This window comes from Pinus tabuliformis, chromosome 7 (genome assembly GCF_031772625.1).
Source record: "Pinus tabuliformis cultivar Carrire ecotype Pingquan chromosome 7, CPIR1, whole genome shotgun sequence".
Classification (NCBI taxonomy): domain Eukaryota; kingdom Viridiplantae; phylum Streptophyta; class Pinopsida; order Pinales; family Pinaceae; genus Pinus; species Pinus tabuliformis.
Window position 1 is genome coordinate 1380041414 of NC_142293.1, and position 20213 is coordinate 1380061626.

The 20213-nt window shown below is 36.0% G+C and overlaps 1 non-coding gene and 1 pseudogene across 1 annotated transcript; one reads left to right on the forward strand and one right to left on the reverse strand.

The window, feature by feature from the left end:
* Positions 1-14208: 14208 nt before the first annotated feature.
* Positions 14209-14281, reverse strand: TRNAT-UGU (transfer RNA threonine (anticodon UGU)). Its single transcript has one exon. It is a non-coding gene; the product is annotated as a tRNA-Thr (tRNA).
* Positions 14282-16149: 1868 nt separating this feature from the next.
* LOC149252780 (peroxidase 44-like) lies at positions 16150-17736 on the forward strand (annotated as a pseudogene).
* The last annotated feature ends 2477 nt before the right edge of the window (positions 17737-20213 follow it).

Sequence of the window (20213 nt, forward strand, 5' to 3'; positions counted from 1 at the left end):
TTCTTTGGAGTCCAGGAGGTGGAATATCTGGGTCATATTGTATCTCATGAAGGACTTAAGGTAGACCCTAGCAAAATTAAAGCCATTAAGGAATGGAAAATCCCCACATCCATAAAGCATCTGCGAGGATTTCTCGGGTTGACAGGGTATTATCGCAAGTTTGTTAAGAATTATGGGAGAATAGCAGCACCTCTAACAACATTATTGAAGAAAGATGCATTTTCATGGACTCCGGAAGCAACAAAGGCCTTTGAACATCTTAAAGAGGCAATGTGCCAAGCACTAGTCTTAGCTACACCGGACTTCACAAAAACCTTTATTGTGGAATGTGATGCTTCAGGAAATGGAATTGGTGTTGTTCTAATGCAAGATGAAAGATCCATTGCTTTTGAAAGTCGTCCAATCAAGGGAAAGTTTTTAAGCAAAGCTATTTATGAGAAGGAAATGTTGGCAATAATCCATGCACTTAAGAAATGGCAACCCTACCTAATGGGAAGACACTTCAAGGTAAAAATGGATCATGATAGCCTTAAATACTTTTTAGAAAAAAGATTATCCTCTGAAGAGCAACAAAAGTCGGTCACAAAGATGTTGGGTTATGACTTTGAAATCATCTACAAAAAAGGGAAGCAAAATGTGGTGGTAGATGCACTCTCAAGAAAGGATGAGGATGTGGAAGCATTGTTGTGCGCCATTTCTATTATCCAACCAAATTGGATAAACGAAGCAAGGGAGGAATGGAAGAATGACGAAGAGGTGTGGGCACTTATTCGAAAGTTACTACAAGATTCCAGTACGTCTAATACATTTAGCTGGCAAAATGATTCGTTATGGTACAAAGATCGCTTATACCTCTGTAATAATTCCCAGCTAAAACAAAAGATTCTTTTGGAATTGCACAAGTCTCCCTTAGGAGGGCACTCAGGATTTTTAAAAACTTACCACAGGGTTAAGAAGGAATTTTTTTGGGATGGCCTTAAATCAGATATTCAAAAGTTTGTGGCGGAATGTTTGGTTTTCCAACAAAATAAAGTTGAAACAATTAAGACACGGGGTCTATTACAACCTTTATCCATTCCAAGCCAACGTTGGGAGGAGGTTTCAATGGATTTTATCACAGATTTACCCAAGTCTGAGGGAAAGAGTGTCATCATGGTGGTAGTTGACAGACTTACCAAGTATGCACACTTTTGTGCATTATCACATCCATTTAAATCCAGTACAGTTTCTACTGCATTTATGGAAGCAATTCAAAAGCTACATGGAAAGCCAAAGATCATTGTAAGTGACAGAGATCCCATTTTCACGGGAAATTTTTGGACATAATTATTTTCTTGTGTTGGTACTCAGTTAGCTCATAGCTCATCTTATCATCCTCAATCTGATGGGCAAACTGAGATAGTAAACAAATGTTTGGAAGGATATCTTCGTTGCTTTGTATCTAATAAACAGACACAATGGGTCAAATCGTTGCCTCTGGCTGAATGGTGGTATAACACTTCCTTCCATATAGCAACAAAAATGAACCCATTTATGGCACTTTATGGGTATCAACCACCATCCATCACATCATATTTAAGAGAAAATTCTAAGGTTCAGGCAGTGGAACATCACATCGAACATCAACAACAATTCCTCCAACTCTTAAAGGATAACCACGTGTTGGCACAGAATAGAATGAAACAACAGGCATATCAACATCGCAATGAAAGAAGTTTTGATGTAGGTGATTGGGTATTCGTACGGCTACAACCATATAAGCAAATGTCCCTCAAGAAAGCTAAGAAGGATAATAAATTATCACCAAAGTATTATGGTCCGTACAAGGTGTTGCAAAATATTGGTACTATGGCATACAAATTGGAGATTCCTACAGCTTCTTGATTGCACCCAGTTTTCCATATTTCATGTTTAAAGAAGGTTATAGGCGACAAGCTCCCAGTTCAAACAATATTGCCAGAACTTGACGAGGAAGGAAAAATTATATTGGAACCGAAAGCATTCACAAAAACAAGAACTCGACAGCTACAAAATCGATCAATTTCAGAGTATCTTACAAAGTGGAAGAACTTATCCGCTGAAGATTCCACATGGGAGGATGAGAATTTTATGCAGAAGTATCCAGAACTACTCAAGCGTTGAGGACAACACTTTTTTGAAGGAGAGGGGCATGTTGGGTCCCTATAATACTAGTGATTACCCATTTACTATTGTAGTTATACCCCTTATTAATATTGTTGTGCCCCTACTGCCCCCATATTGTTATTATTGTGCCCCATAGAATCCCTCTATTGTTATTTTTGTGGCTTTATATTATTATTGTTAGGCCGGTTGGATTATATTGTGACTCATTAGACTCCTATATATAGAAAGGAGGTTTTGTCATTTGAATCATCCAAGAATTGTTCATTTATGTAATGTAAAGGAGGTTGCCCCCTCGAAGAGGCTGAATTCTAAGGTGTCGATCTATCTTTTCTATCTTTTTCTTGAGCTGGTTTCATAACAGAATATAAAGAGAGCTCCAAACGAAAACAGAGAAAAGATTCCACTGAAATAATTTGTGTACTAATCCTTAGAAGCCTTTTTATTATTGAGACATATATTTTCTTCAATTTTCTCTATTTTTCCTTCAATTTACCCCTCACATGCAACCGATAACCTTTTACCTTTGTTTTCTCCTATTTTCCATTATTTTCATAAATAGAATGCCAATTAATGTCTCTTTGCCTTTTCAAAGCCTTTGCCAATTTCCTTATCCATAATAAACCAAATGAACACCCACTAGGATTTTTTTCCCAACATTCAACTTGGAATATGTTTCCCATGACCTTGGTCTTATTTTACCTTTATTACATCAACTTTTAACGCGGGGTTGTTACATTTGGAATTCGCATGGGAATAATAACAATATTTCTCACAATCACATGAGATTAATCACCACATATTATCTCCATGTTGAGCATAAGAGTAATTACACATCTTCCTAATACATCTTCATCATATGAGTAGCACATGATTCAAGTGTTTTAGTGATGAAAATCTTTGTATATGTGCGTGTGTGTGTGTGTATTTTCTAACTATTATAATTTTTCTTCCACTATTTAAAATTCTTTTTTGAATGCATAAATTGATTCGGTGTTGACACTCATACTCTAGAAATTATATAATCAAAACATAAAATTCAAACAAATCCCTATCAAGTTTTTGGCAAAATAAATAAAAAATATGTCAAAAAATTATCACACCAATTAATACACACACCTACACACACTTCAAATTAAATACAATTTCATTAAATAAATTTTAAAAAATTAAATCATAACTCCAACCTAAAAGCATAATGAGTTAAATAAATGTAAAAAAACCATAAAAGTACAATTATTTATTTGAAACATTTTAAATAATTTTTTTCACTATATTAGAGACAAAACTCTTAACAAAATCTAACTAATTTGAATCATTAATGATGGAACAAATAATTTTCAACTAGAGAGGGCTTCTTTGATTTCTTTGATCCTTCCATTCACTGTCTAATTTTTTTTATCCTAGTTTCTTAGTATTGTGTTGATGCGAATAATTATTCAATAAATGTGCTTATTTTGGAATAAGTTTTTTACAATTTTAATTTAATTAGGATGATATGGATTCAAACTCTAAAAAACATTTTAGAATATTCTTAGAGTTTTTTGTTTTCTTTCCTAAATAAAAAAATTGTAATTTCATTTGTAGATAAAAAGAAAATTACATTTTTTATATACACAAATAGTTATGTATTCATGAAATATTTACGTAGGGCCTTTCAGTGGAAAAAATAGAAACAAACCATACTAACTAGCACAATAGTTAATATATACATCATTCGACCCTAAGGGTTGCCACATATCTAAGAAAATAGAGAGATATAAAGTCCATATATAGTCTATCAAAATATATCGAAATTTTCAACCTAATAGGCTTATGAAAATAATGCCAAAAAATAGTCATCATCTAATGATAAAATAAGTAGAAAAAATTAAATATAAACATGAGGCAAATCTCACAAAGCATGTTCATCCACGTACGAATGATGGAAGAAATGGAAATGTTCACCATTTAGAAACTCCTCTATGATCCAAATCCCCCAATCAAGCTCAAGGGCCTCTTTAGAAAGCCTAGTCACTTCCCAGTTTTTCTCCCTATAAATATGAGTGGAAGAAAAATATACATATGTAAGTTTGATCCTCTGCAAGCCTGTGAAATATGTAATTTGTGACATCGTTGAATTTCATTGACCCAATTAACAACCAACAAAGAATCATCAAAACCTTGTAAATGATCACATGCCTTCTCATGAGAAAAATCCAAAAGAGAATAATAAGATAAAAATTTGGCCATATTTTTGTTCCCCTCCCTAGACCCATGCTTACTTTGTAAAATTGTTGTTCATATAAATATAGAATGAAGCCACCATCGCAGATGATATCTTCCCCCTACTCAACCTCATCAAAATAACACCATGGTTTTGATTTGTCTAGTTCCTTCAGGATCACAATTCTATGCTAGAGAGGAGCATTGGGTTGAGGAAAATGATAAAGGATAGAAAGAATCTCAATTGCGACCCGATATAAAGAAGAACGCTTGTTTTGAAAATTTTATTTATTCCTTGCCAACCATACACCCCAACATATGAGTAATGGTAGTGCCCTAAAAGGTCTTGTGCTCCTATTTTTCACCAAAGACCTCCATTTCCTCAAAACAAGGTGTGAAAATGCCCTTTCCAAACACATCCATGGAAAAAAATAGAGCTACATATATATCAGACCTAACAACAAAAAGGATAATTGGAAAAAATATGCTCTATGGTTTCATTGTTCGACTTACATAAGGAACACCAACTAGGATCGATCTTATGACGCTTCTATAATAAATCCCAGGTAGGAAATTTTTTATCTAGGATACAACACATGAAAATATGATATTTTTTGGCAACCTTACCTTATAAAATCCTCTTCGTGACCACTCCCTCACCACCTCAACTGCAAACACATTTGGGTGAAGATACCCTATCCTGGGAGTATAAATGTCCACTGTAGAGTGAGCCCAAACCAAATCATCATCATTCTAGTAAATTTTAAAATGAAAAACAGTAAGGGCATTAAGATATCCAATACAAGTCTCACGGAATACATCATCAATCTGCAAGGGATCAATAAATAACCAACTTTTTCACCAAATAGTAGTCTGAGCTAAATTATTAATATGGGAAAGTCTTGAGAAACCCCTATCTTTGAGATGATCAATGAGACCCTGAGGCAGATGGTGGGATTTCCCACTACTTGGCCAAGAGAGGCTTGTCCCAATCTCACCTTCAAACCATTTTTGACCTTATAGGCCAAACCTAAAGCAATAAGGTGAAAATAATTAAGAATTGCATGGTAAATCACTAAACTATTAACACGAGACTTGGACTGCAACCCTATCCAATCCTCCCGAGAGAAGATATGAGTGTACTTCTAATATACCATCCAGGTTGACAAGTTGTTTGTAGATAAGAGTCTTTATCCACATTTTACTACTAAGGACTTTGAAAACATAAACATGCTTTTGAGGCCCTAACCACCAATCATTTTAGGCATATCAGTATAATCCATTTTACATAAGCAAGTGAAAAATGCTCTTACGTACCAACCAAAATATTTGTGAAAAAAATCCTATTAGCTCTTTCCAAAACTCCCTAAGGGGTCCACCCCCCTAACATCCATAACACAGGAATGGCTTCAAGAACTGATTTAACAAAAACAAGCCTCCTTGCCTTTGACAACCACCTTAAGCTCTAACATTTTAATCTTTTATCTATATTTGCAATTAACCATGACCAATATTCCTTCTTTTATTAGTTAGGTTTCAATTGAAAACTCAAATATTTTAAACCTACATCCATCTCTAATAGGAGAAAAGGAAAAGTGTCCTTGAGATTCAACACTTCATGATCTACAAAGTTTTGAGTAGTAATAAAGGATTTTCTGTCATTAACCACTATGTCAATAGCTTTTCCAAACAAGTCAATAATCTCAACTCATTTAGAAACATATCTACTTGAACCATCACAAAAAATTAGAATATCATTAATAAACAATAAATGAGTAATTGCTAGGAAAATAGCAACAACAAGACCATGGAAACTGCCTATATACTTTGCATATGTAAACAAATAGCTGAGACCTTCAACTACAAGAAAGAATAGTAAAGGAGACAAAGGGAAACCTTGTCTCAACGCTCTCTAAGCATGGAAAAACGGAGAGGTAGACCCATTTATTAGAACAACAAAAGAGATCGGTCGAATGGATCCCATCAACCAATTTATAAAATCAATCCTGAAGCCTAGGTGAGTCAAAAGGAGACTAATGTACATCCAAATCACATAATTATATGCTTTAGAAAGATTAACTTTTATAACCACTCCTCTTAATATGAGAGTTTTGATAGTATGGAGCCCTTCTTGAGCCATCCCTTTGGCTTCATGGATTTGTCTCCCTTCATGGAAACCAATTTTCTCTTTAGAAATAGAGTTTGACAATTAGAGAAAATTTTACCCTAAAAGTGGTCTCATAAGGAAAAATAAGAAAATAAGAGTTATGAATTTTGGAGGAAAAATAAGAAAACTAATTTTTGATTTTATTTTTGGCTTATCTCCTTATAGATTTACTCAAATTTCAAGTATAGAAACTTGTTGGAAATAGAATTAAATTCCACATCTAATGAATACCCATTATGCATACTTCTAAGAAGAACCACATTGATAAAAATTGAAGATACATTAAAAAATCATGTTCAACACACTTTTTTAATGTATCTTCAATTGTTATCAATGTGTGTCTTTTTAGAAGTATGAATAATGGGTACTCGCTAGATGTGGAATTCAATTCTGCGTCCAACAAGTCTCTACAATTTAACTTTGAGTAAAAATATAAGGCGATAAACCAAAAATATAATTAAAGAAAGTAGTTTTCTTCTTTTCTGTCTCAAATATTTACTTGTATCTCTTTTTAAATTTAAATTCTTTTTATTGGTTTACATATTATGACATGAAAATTACATGAAAATTTCATGGGAATTTTTAGGTTAAATTTTCCTCTAATGAGAAAGGATTTAATCCTCTCTAAATAATTGTGGATATGGCCTTATAGATACAATTACAAATTGAAATAGGACAAAAGTCCTCAAAGGTAGAAGGTTTTTCCACTTTTGGAATAAGGGCAATGAAAGTAGTGTTAAAATTTTCTAATCCTCTACCTTCTATTTTAGAATCGTTAACAACAACCCATAAGTTTGAGACAATATTCTCATAAGAACCTTCAAAAAAATCAATCCCCCACCCATGAGAGCTAGGGATTTTGTCTTTCTAAAAATTGGAAAGACCAACTTTTAATTCCTCTTCACAGATCTCCTCCACCAAGGATATATTACCCTCATCATCTACAAAATTTGGGAGCAATTAAGCAACCCTTATTACTTTGGCTATAGTAGCCCTTTCAAGCTGTTTAAATAAGTTTTGAAAATTTGTTTGTCCCAAAGAAGCAAGGACCTAAAAATTTGAAACCTCCCTACCTTCCTCATCTTGAAGGTTCCATATTGTACTACTCATATTCCTTCCTTTAGCATATAATTGGAAAATTTTGAGTTTTGATCCCTTCCTTCAAACCAAATGGCTCCAATTTTTAACCTCCATGCACCTTCTTGTGCCTCTAAGATGACCTTCCTCGAGGAAACCAAACAAACCTAAGTATATATAGATTCCACATTTAGAAAACCCCCATCCCCAGAATCATAGATAACAAAAATCACCCTTTCAATATCAACAAGATCCTTCTCCTCTTTACTATGTTTCTTCCTGGTCCAATCCACAATGAAGTCCTTAACCCATTTGAAGTTTTCTTTAAATTGTTGCGAAGCCTATTTGGTACATAAGAGGTCCATCTTCCTTAAACATGCTTACAAACTCTTCATCTTTTATCCATCAAGAATTTAGTTTAATAAAAATTGCAGGCTTGGACCCATGATTTTTGGGCTATAGAAATATGGGCGAGTGGTCAGAAACTCCCCCAGACCCTATCCACTAACAAATATTATTAAAATCCTCCATCATCACCTACACCACTAAAAAATTGTTTATCCTTTTCGAAATTCATTCCTCCGCAACATGCAAGTTTGTCTAATAGGGTTTTATTTTTGAGCTCCCTACATTCAACAATTATTTTCCCACAAGCTTGCTGAAAAAGTAATCATAGAGGTTATCAACTTTGACCCTAAGCCCCCAAGATTCAGTAACACCCAAGGAGAAATTTAATTCCCCACCAATGATCAAATCCTTAGCTTCCAACACCTTCAATCCAAAAAGAATATTCCATAAATCTACATGGCCTTCACAAGGCCCATAGATATTGATGAAAATAAGAGAAACCCCCATGTATGAAGAGAAGAATTCAAGCCCCAACCCAGAATTAATACTCCATAAATTATGAGCAGAAACCTTCTGGGAATCCCAACCAAGAGAAAGACCCCTAGAGCGACCATAGGCATTTGAGGCAATAAAATTCCATCCACCTAGTAGTGAATCTAAGGCTTTAGAAGCCACCCCCGAACACCCAACGCTTCCTAGAGAAAAATAATATCAAGCCCCTAGACCTTAACCAACCTCTTGAGTGCAATTTTTTTAGAGGAACTTGCCAATCCTCTACAATTGAAGGATAAAAATTTCATTAGGAAAACACTCCTTAGGCATCAAAATATTTCAGCACCCAAGAGATGGATAATTGTCTATCTGCAACAATATTTTCTCTGGTTTTTTATTTGGGTTTGGATAAGATCGATTTCCTCACTCAAGAATTGGAATTCTAAGAGGAAAGCATGATTTGTTTGAAGCCACCAAGTTGACCTTAAGAAGAGGGAAAATCTATCTAGAGTGTAAGTTGTATAATATCTCTCTAACATCTTGATGCCTAGAGAAGCCAGAGAAGCCAAAGGATGTAAAGGATCTTGGGGAGGAAGGGATCATCAACTGGGGAGGGGGGAACAGGACAAGTGATTTGGGCTAAAATAACCCTAGAAACAAGTAGTGACATTGTAGACCCTAGATCCTCAACGAATGATCCCAATCATATCCCAAATTCGAAAAATATATTGCAAGAGAAGAAACATTAGGATAGAAAGAGGTAGAACCTCGAGGTTATGAAGCTAAATATGACATCCCACTAGTAGCACGCAGATAAAGCCATTCATCAGTAACCAGCTACTGATCCAACAACACAACTTCTGGTATACAAGAGGCAGGCGGTTCCTCCAAAGTTTTATCCTCCAACATATTTTCTTCCTCCCCTTCCTTCAAACTTGCCCATAAATGTGACAATGGGTCCACCTTCATCTTCTTCTTTACATCCCCCCGCAACAAGCCTTTTTTGAAAGGGAGAATGTAGTGGCGAAAGGTATGCCCATATTGGTAACATCATTTACATCTAAATGGTACCCATTCATAATCAAGAACATAGAGTCAGTGAATACCTATATCGATATTTATGGTTTAATGAAGGCCATTTCACAAGTTAAGGCTCACCAAAATATGGGCCATAGACATATCCTTGGTTTCCTTATACAAATAATATGCTTTCATAAAAACTCCAAGGTTGTTCCCAAGATATTTCAAGATTTTCTTGTTCCACATATGTGACACTAGGCCATGCAGCAGAACCCAAATGGGAACCACACCTATCCTTTCATTATGTGCACCAAAAAGCAGTGCCTAAAAATTGAAAGAAACTAGATTTGAGTCAATTGACCAAACACTTTTAGTAATTTTTTTGGCCTCCTTGTGAGATTTGAAGTTTATTTGTACCCATCCTTTCACCGTAATGAAAATCTCAGTAAGGGAATGTATCTTTGGTGCAATTTCAACTTATATCCATTATGGCAAAGCCCCAATGCAGAATTTTTTCTCTCCTGCCCGACCAATCAAAGTTTTCTTTGCCAATGACTTAACTTATTCCATCTCAACATCATCCCCTAGAATGTGTTTATAAATAGTCCCCTAGCACCTCTAAGAACCCGATACTATATTTTTTGGGACTATGGTCAGCTGAAAATTTATCTGGCGCATGTAACGTTTCACCACCCTCACCTTCCCTGACTTGCTTCTCATAGGCTACAAGTTCAATCAAAAGTTCGCCAATATCCCCATCTACTAGGAAGGTCTTTATTAAACTACTCATTGTCAATTGAAAACCCTCTCACAGGCAAAGAATCCTTCCAAAGTTGAAAAGGGAACGATCTCCCTATCCAGAGAAAAAGAAAGAGATGAACTGAACCTTGGCTCCTAAAAACCACCTAACAACAACTCAACAATAATGAAACTAGACCTCCCAGAAAGAGGGGGATAAAAAATTTAACCTTTCAAATCTCCCCTGGTTTTGAAAAACCAAAAATTTACCTAGGGAAGGGAGAAAGGTTAGGAACTTAGTGGTAAACCGGTAAAATCTGGTCCGAGACCACTAAACTCTAGACCAAAAACTAAAGTCTTCCCCAAGGAGAGACAACTAGAAGTAACCATGTAACCCCCACCCAATAACCCAAATGATCAGTTTAAATCTGCCCGTAATTTTCGAAAGTTCACATTTGAGATGAAACAACCCATGTTACTAGGGAGTTTAGAATAGTCAACGATTTCTGACTCCATATTCTGCCAAGAAACCCATTTCTTCCCAGAAAAATAGCGCGCAACATTGAAAAACCATCACCATTCGACAATCAGTACAACCCTAGCTCTGCATCAAATTAGATTTCATTTTATGCTTTATATATTCCAATTCTACAAAGTAACAAACCTCATCAAGCTATATCACGCTCTGCCATTGCAAACCTAGTTTGATCCTTCATTCTTAATAGTAAGTTACAAATAAAAAGTTGAGATTTATTTTAAAAGTAGTTATGCCCTTTATTCCCTTTTAACTAAAGTGATAGAATGAAAAAAATGACATATGAACAAAATCTTATATGAAATGAGCTATGATTTTGTGAGCGTGTGGTATTGTACCAAAGTCACTTTAGAGGTTAAATCTCCATAATTAAATAGGCATGAATAGCTATGGTTAAAAATCTTGTCACATGTTTTTTAATTACACTTTAAAATGTATATATGTTTAACTCATTAAATAGTTGTTTTTACAATTAACAATAATAATAATAATAATTTAAAATAGAGTTAAAATTTAGTTAATTTTTATTTTATTTTGATCTTGGCAATGTGAGATGTAGCACGAAGTAAGCTTTTTTATGTAAATTGATGCCCCTCCATGTTTATCAAACATAGAGGTGTCTATTTCCAAATAAGACTAAATATTTTCATTATGGCTATTCTATACATGTGTCATGTGTCATTTATGGTTATTCCTCGTTATTCCAAGTTGTTGAGAAAAAGGAATAGAATCGTGGCCCCCAAAATTCAATTCTGGCCAATAACACAATGAATGTTGAAAGTATGGACAATATACTCGTCAAACTATATATAATTAAAAACCTTACCAATTCGCCATGTTTCTATTTCCAAATAAAACTTTCAGAATTTTCATTATTAAAGACAATACAATTTTTTAACTTTATGTAAAAGTCGTCGTAGAACAACTTGGTTGGATCTGTCGTGTCAGGCTCCCATCATGCAATGCATCTAACGAATTTCCAAGAAAACCATGGGCCAATACAACATGTAATACCCACATGCATATGAGGCAAACAAAAAAAGCTCAACGAAGAGGAAGGCCGAACGTCGTTAAAAATCTAAATATCTGAAAAGGAAATGAAACACCCGCGAATAGAAACTCAGAGGAAAATAAGATATTCAGTTACTACGCTGCAATTTGCAGGGTGCTCTAGATCAACCCTGTAATTAGGGAAGATATATATATATATATATTAAAATCATCATGTTGTAATGTACGGACGGAGTTTACAATATGGTTGAACAGCCATCAATTTTCAACGGTTGTTTCGATGATGGTGGGGAATTCATGTCCCTCGTTATCTTGTGAATAAAAACGAAGAAGTTGCGCATGGCCCTAAAAATAATTCAAAAGAAAACGATTTTAACTTTGGAAGCTTGAGATCATGGCAAACATAATTTGTGTTGAAACTGCCACCATATCACCTCTGAGACACGCCAAACACCTTTCTCCCTGACAATTTACTTTTGTGATTCCTCCTATAACATTAAAATAATAAGAATCAGTTGTACTCGATAACATTAAAATAATAAGAATCAGTGGTACTCAATATTGTCAACGAATTTCGATCGCTGGCAGATTGAGGCGGCTTCCAACCAGAATGCATTCCTTATCCTATGCATTGTTGGTACAAGAAAAAGATAGAAAGTTTATTGGTTATCCAAATCCCCATTGTACATTGTAGCAATGGGATAATTTAGCGACAAAGTTGGGTAGTAATGGGATAGTTTAGCCAAATTTTTGGAATATTTTAAATTTGATGAATATGGGTTAGTTTAAATAATTGATATCGCATATATTTATATGATCTCAAAATCAAATAATTAACTTAAACTTGATCTCGCTCCTCTCTATCTGATCTTGGAATATTCTAGATCATATTATACTGTAAAATAACAAGTCTTATGCTTGGGAGCCTCTGATGATTTTATAAACGAAGTTCTGACCATGACCGCAATTATAGAAAGACGCGAAAGCGCAAATTTATGGAGTCGCTTCTGCGACTGGATCACTAGCACTGAAAACCGTCTTTACACTAGATGGTTCGGCGTCTTGATGATCCCTACCCTATTGACCGCAACCTCTGTATTCATTATTGCTTTCATCGCAGCTCCTCCAGTAGATATTGATGGTATTCGTGAACCTGTTTCTGGTTCTCTTCTTTATGGAAACAATATTATCTCTGGTGCCATTATTCCTACCTCTGCAGCTATCGGTTTGCACTTCTATCCCATCTAGGAAGCAGCGTCCGTCGATGAATGGCTATACAATGGGGGTCCTTACGAGCTAATCATTCTACACTTCCTACTTGGTGTAGCTTGCTATATGGGTCGTGAGTGGGAGCTTAGCTTCCGTCTAGGTATGCGTCCTTGGATCGCTGTTGCATACTCAGCTCCTGTTGCAGCTGCTACTGCCGTTTTCTTGATCTACCCTATTGGTCAAGGAAGCTTCTCTGACGGTATGCCTCTAGGAATCTTTGGTACTTTCAATTTCATGATTGTATTCCAGGCTGAGCACAATATCCTTATGCATCCATTCCACATGTTGGGTGTAGCTGGCGTATTCGGCGGCTCTCTATTCACTGCTATGCATGGTTCTTTGGTAACTTCCAGTTTGATCAGGGAAACTACTGAGAATCACTCCGCAAATGCAGGTTACAAATTTGGTTAGGAGGAAGAAACCTACAATATTGTGGCTGCTCACGGTTATTTCGGCCGATTGATCTTCCAATATGCTAGTTTCAACAACTCCCGTTCTTTACATATCAATAATTTCGATCTTTGTGAAAGATTATGGTCATACAAAAGAAAGGTTTTAAATTTTTTTAAACGAACAATTAGAGTACCAATTGGATCTAACAACTGATTTAATAGTCTATAATTCATACTTTGGAGCCCATGAAATGCAAAATCAAAAAACGAAATTAAAATATCGAACTTAGAATTTAAGTTCGAAATGATATCGAACTTCGAGTTTAAGATCTTTACAGTACTTTCAGAAAGGGATAAAAACACAGACCAACCAATTGAATCTCGATTAGAATTAGTACATAATTCAATTGGATCGAACACTATTTGAAAATAGTTTTTTTTAGAAAAAACCTGTTTCAAATATTTCATAAAGTATTCGGTCTGATTGGACCATTTGTACACATTCAAATTCCGATTGATATGTTTATCAATTCGAATAATAGAATGGTTGAACCATTCTCTCTTAATTTTTTTCCAACTTGATGAATGCCGGTCAATTGTATCTTTCGTTACATTATTTAAATTTTCATTTTCTATAAAATTTGTTTTTGTTATTGATCCTAATAGCTCCAATCATTTCATTCATCCCGTTCCTAGTTGGGAGTAAATGATCATGGCATGACGGACCCGACGAATGATCGTAAGAGTATTCTCCATTCCATCTTGATCCTAACAAAACTTTGTGGATTATGGAAATGAGAGGAACGGAAAAGAGCCAGCTATTGGGATCGAACCGATGACCATCGCATTACAAGTGCGATGCTCTAACCTCTGAGCTAAGCAGGCTCGATGGAATATCACTCCCCATTTCATTGGGGTGAGATCCATAGATTCCTTTGGAATCCTAACGATTATAGCGCGAATCAGATTCAATGACGCAATCCAGATTACGATTACAACGGAACATTGTTTGAATGTAGATTCTTTCAAGGGAAAGAAAGGAGAAGTAAGGGTCAATTGATATCGATCGTTTTACTCACTCTTCCAAATCGACTAGGGGAGGATAATAACATTGCATTTCAAATGGATAAATAATATAATGATTCCCAATCATATTCGATTGGGGTAGAGATAGAGAAGGGGAGAGAAGGGGAGAGAAGGGGAGTAGGGGAGGATATTTCTCCCACCCAATATTGAGCAAATATCCAATGAATAATGCTGATGGATATTACATAATAGGATTAGATCAAGGTATGATCTTGTTCTTCGAGAAGGGGATATGGCGGAATTGGTAGACGCTACAGACTTGATCGAATTGAGCCTTGGTATGGAAACCTTCCAAGTGATAGCTTCCAAATCCAGGGAACCCTGGGATATTTTGAATGGGTAATCCTGAGCCAAATCCGGTTCATGAAGACAATGTTTCTTCTCCTAAGATAGGAAGGGGATAGGTGCAGAGACTCAATGGAAGCTATTCTAACGAATGAATCTCATTTGGTCCAATACTGTAGTTATAGAACGATCTATTTACACCTCAAAAATGGAGAGAGATGTTATATAACATCAGACAAAACTGGCGATCAGAACTTGAATCGTTCCAAGCATTTTATTCATAAGATAGATGCCAGATTCGAGTTGAAGTACTGATTTGACATTAAGTAATCCAATTATGAACTTATCTACTCTAGATGGAGAATTGAATTCTTTTTTGGAATAAATGGTTGGACGAGGATAAAGATAGAGTCCAATTCTACATGTCAATGTAAACAACAATGCAAATTGCAGTAGGAGGAAAATCCGTTGGCTTTATAGACCGTGAGGGTTCAAGTCCCTCTATCCCCACCCAGGTTCGTTCCCGAACGGACTGATCTATCTTCTCCAATTCCATTGGTTCGAATCCATTCTAATTTCTCGATTCTTTTACCTCGCTATTTTTTTTTTTTTTTTTTCATGAAGAGAAGAAATTAGAACATGAATCTTTTCATCCATCTTATGATCACTGTGATCATATGATCAATTGAAGAAATTTACAATAAACTTAAGTTTAATATTGTAGAAATTTACAATAAACTTAAGCTCAGGATGAAAAATTTTAACTAGAGAGTGAACTATGAAAGATTGACTTTATAACTGAACCTTCCGATAACCCCAATTGGATTAAGGTTGTACATTATAGCTGTGGGATAAGGTTGTACATTGTAGCTATGGAAGAACCTAGCGACAAAGTCACCGTTTTGGTTATGGAAGATCTTATTGCTGAACCTTCTGATAACCCCAATCGGATTAAGATTGTACGTTGTATCTTAGGAGAACCTAGGGAGGTAAATTATTTGACCTCCCCATATCTATCTGATCTCCGAATATTTTGGGAATCTGTAATCGAAAGCTCAGTGTCAGATTATGGTTAGGATCGAGTTTATGTAAATTCTTAGGCTGAAAGTCAACGATCAACGGTTGACTTGATTGCTGAACCTTCGAAAAAACAGAATCGGATTAAGGTTAAGATCGAGAAAACTTGGGCTCTTAGATTTTGCGTAAATATCAGATTTCTGAACGAATATCTGGTTGATTTCGTGGAACACTACACTCCAGCTTTACAGTTCCGTTAATAATGAAATAATGGACCCACACGGCAATGGAAAACTTGTTATAAATTCGCTCGCGCCCAGAATATCCACAGCGCTCTCTCTATTCGGGTGTCATATTCTCCCTCTGTTGGTCTTCGCCAAGAAACAGTGGAGATATTATTTTTCTGAGCTGCAATGACGTCGAAGGATTTGATTATAATGACACTCAGAATCTTGAATTATCTCGTGTTTTTGGCGTTTCTACGACCTACATTGGCGCAAAACAGCCTATCGGTTGGATTCTACAACGCCAAGTGTTCGCAAGCAGAATCGATCGTGCGTGGAGTAATTACAAGTCACTATGCTGTCGACAAATCCCTTCCTGCTGCCCTTCTGCGCATGCATTTTCATGACTGCTTTGTAAAGGTAAGCTTGCTTTGTAAAGGTAAGCTTGCAGTTCTCTACAAATTATATTCTCCTTTAAATACAAGGTTTATAAATATAAATTGAATGGCTTTGCTGATGCGTGGAATTATTAAATATATATGTTGTTGAAGGGCTGCGATGGATCAATTCTGATTGATAGCGTGGGCAATAACGTATCAGAGAAAGAAGCAGGCCCCAACCTAACTGTGAGAGGGTTTGAGATAATCGATGAAGCAAAAGCCAAGCTCGAAAGTGCATGCCCTGGCGTTGTATCTTGTGCCGATATAATTGCACTTGCTACCAGAGATGCGGTATCCCTGGTAGGTTATAGAACATCAAATTGTGGCTGGCTGTAAATTGCACTTGGTTTCTATCTTTCTGCAACTAGTTTGGAAGAATACTAAGCTTTTTAGCTTGATTGACAGGCAGGAGGGCCACAGTGCAATCTCCCTACGGGAAGAAGAGATGGAAGAATATCTTCGATAAACAATGTAAATTTACCCAGTCCTAGCTTCCAAGTTTCTCAGGCAGCTGCAGCATTTGCAAAGAAGGGTCTGACACTCCAAGATATGGTCATTCTGTTGGGTACGTATTGCTAATTATACAACACATTTAAACATAATCTGACCGTTTAGTTTACTTAAAAAAGCACTGGAGTGAGTGAAGTGGATTCTCTGCTTTGGGTTTAATTTCCGGCGCGCATACAGTTGGGGTGGCGCACTGCAGTTTTTTCAGCGACAGACTACAATTTCCAAGGAAGCGGCACCGCGGATCCTTCCATGGTTCCAAATTTAGTGGCGAGTTTGAAGAATATTTGCCCATCTCCGACGTCGTCCTCAACAGATGACCCCACAGTCTTCCTGGATCAAAACACATCGTTTGCTTTTGACAACAGCTACTACCAACAACTGCAATTAAATCATGGAATTCTTCAAATTGATCAGGAGCTCACCTCCGCCGGATCAACAAAGGGCATCGTAACAAGCTTGGCCTCTGACGGAACTACATTCAGTAAGAGCTTCGCCAGTGCCATGATAAAAATGGGAAACATCGGAGTATTAACGGGCAAGAAAGGAGAAATTAGAACAAATTGCAGAGTTGTGAATCCAATATCTTCCCCTGGACCCTAGATACTCGAATCATTAGATTTCCTGCAAAAACACTAAGCTAGGAGAAAAGGGAAAAGTCGTGGAATCTTTTAAGGATTTCTTTAGATAGGGCATCTGCTCGGAACACCAAATTTTTTAGATGGTTTCCTAGGCCTGAGCATAAGCTCTCAGTAACATTGAGCCATGTCTACATTGAATAAACAGGGTACCAACAAGACTTATATTACATCAAATCCATAATAAAGGAATGGCATGGCTCTTAAGGCCAGTTTTCCCAAATTCAACATTGTACAAGGTGATTTATGCATAGCAATCCAGTTCTTCTGATTATTGTGAGCTAGCTAACCTTGCGTTACCATTCCGAAGGGTTATATATCATTCTAAAATAGTGAATTTCAAGGTGTTAAACATAACTACAATTCTTAGTTACAACAATGTATAATGTGCTTAAACCTATAGAGTCTTCACATTGTCAATAGACTAAATGACCATTAGCTTTCACCACGTATTCATTTAATAACAATATATACATTAAACTCATAACATGTTAGACTTACAATCATGGTTATGATAGTGAGTTTCCCAAATTTATAAATATATAAGATAGTTGACCACTTATAAGATAACAGATTAATTGGGTGAACTTCATACAATCAGTTATACTCAGGGATGTGGTTTTACAATTATTGAAGATAGTAACAATATAGTTTTAGAATTCAATATCACCACATATATATATGTAAGACAACTCATCAACATGAATATGGTGAATTCCAGCAATTTCCATGAGTCCCACAAAACCATTTATTAGTCAATAACATAACACGCATAATCATCATCCATAAATCAAATATGAATAAATCATTATACTTATCTGTGTGAGTTATATTAGTTAGAAACTAAAGAAGGGACTTCTACTCTCCACCCAACTATAGGCTAGCTACACGGCATTCTCTCTTGCAACTTATCACCCTTGAGCCAAATCTAGAGCGTGAGGAAATGCTTGCACAAGGGAAATTACAAACCAATGGTTTAGTTAAACGCTCAGGAGATGGAGTCCACTGTCCAAGTGGTTCATCAACTACTCTTTGGTAGTAAGCACCCGAATGACTTGCTTACTCTCTGAGTTCCAAAACAAAGAGCTTCACCTAAATTCTAGGGAGGTGTGTTGCTCAATTTCTAAGGATTGAATCCACTATGTAGGCGGTTTAACATCTAATTTGCAAAAATTTAGTGGTTCTTCAGTCAATAGGTAAGCACTAAATTGCTCATCATCCAACAGTGAACGGTCATTGGTTTAATTAACTATTCATAAAGCACTTAGTGATTCATCAGCCAATGGGAAAGTGCTTAGTGGTTCATAAGCCAAACTGCAAGAACTAAGTACTTCATCAACCCAAGGCGAGAACTTCGTGGTTGAATTCAATCACTAAATGACACATTGACAACACAAGCTCACATAAGGATTTTAGTGGTCTCAAACACATGCAAGTAGTTACCATCTAGAGTCGCAGGGTATAGGCTCAAGGTCATCGAGCAACTAGCTCTAAGTCACCTCTAGCAGTCCTAGGAAATCCAAGTCACACTTCATAGCTCCACATAGTCTCAAAACAATGTTGAAGTCTTTACTTCTCTAGGAGATATGAATTCCCATGCACCAGCACTCAACAAGAGAGGCAAGTTTCAAATCTAATGGAAGCTTAAACAATCAAATGTTGAACAATTGAATTCGAATTGAACAAAATGAACCTCAAGTTCACTTATGATATGTGTATAAGTAAAATTTCTCCCGCGCCCCATATTACAACTGAGAGAGCATTGCCATAGCTCTTAAGTGAATTTTCCTAAATGGCCCATTTGGCTCTCACTTCAAAATGTGTTTCCTTGCTTTTGGAAGGTTGTTCATAGTTGCCTTTTCAATCTGGTAAGGGGGGAGGTAGAATGGCCACTTCCTTCCCCTTCCACTGCTTCTAATTAATCTACATTAATTATTGTCATTAAACTCCTATTCACCACCAATAGTATGTCGTTGAAAATCTATTAGGTCATGGCTATACTTCATTGCAAGTGGTTCCAACATTTAATTTGGCTAGGTATGGATTTTCAATGTATGTAAGCAAGAAAAGAAATGTCCCTCAAAATCAAATCTATAGGTTTTCCCTTTCTCCAACTTGTTGATTAATTTTAATTAACAAATAATCATGCTAAAACAGATTTTCACCAGTCATTTTTTCCCACATTGGTGTTGCAGTTACATTTGATGGTACAAGAAAGTAAGGGTCAAAATAGGGTATGTTACAAACCCCACCCCTTTAAAGTAACACCATCCTCAATATTCTAAAAATAGAGAACAACAAACTAAAACTAAGTTTTATAGGTAGAGATCTTTACATCTACTTACATATTAAACAAAAATGGGTACAATCTCCTCATTTGATATGATATTCCCAAGTTGCTTCATTCAGTCCAAAGTGCTTCCATAACACCTTGACCTGTTCTATTACTCGATTTTGGAGCAAACTCTATTCTCGATCCAAGATGCACAGTGGTTATGGTTCGAAATCTTCCTCGGATTCCACCTATATCCCGTACCAGTTAATACATGATTAGTGTCACATACATACATTTTAAGGAAGAATATGTGAAATAATTGTGTGCCTTCACAATGGGTGGTAA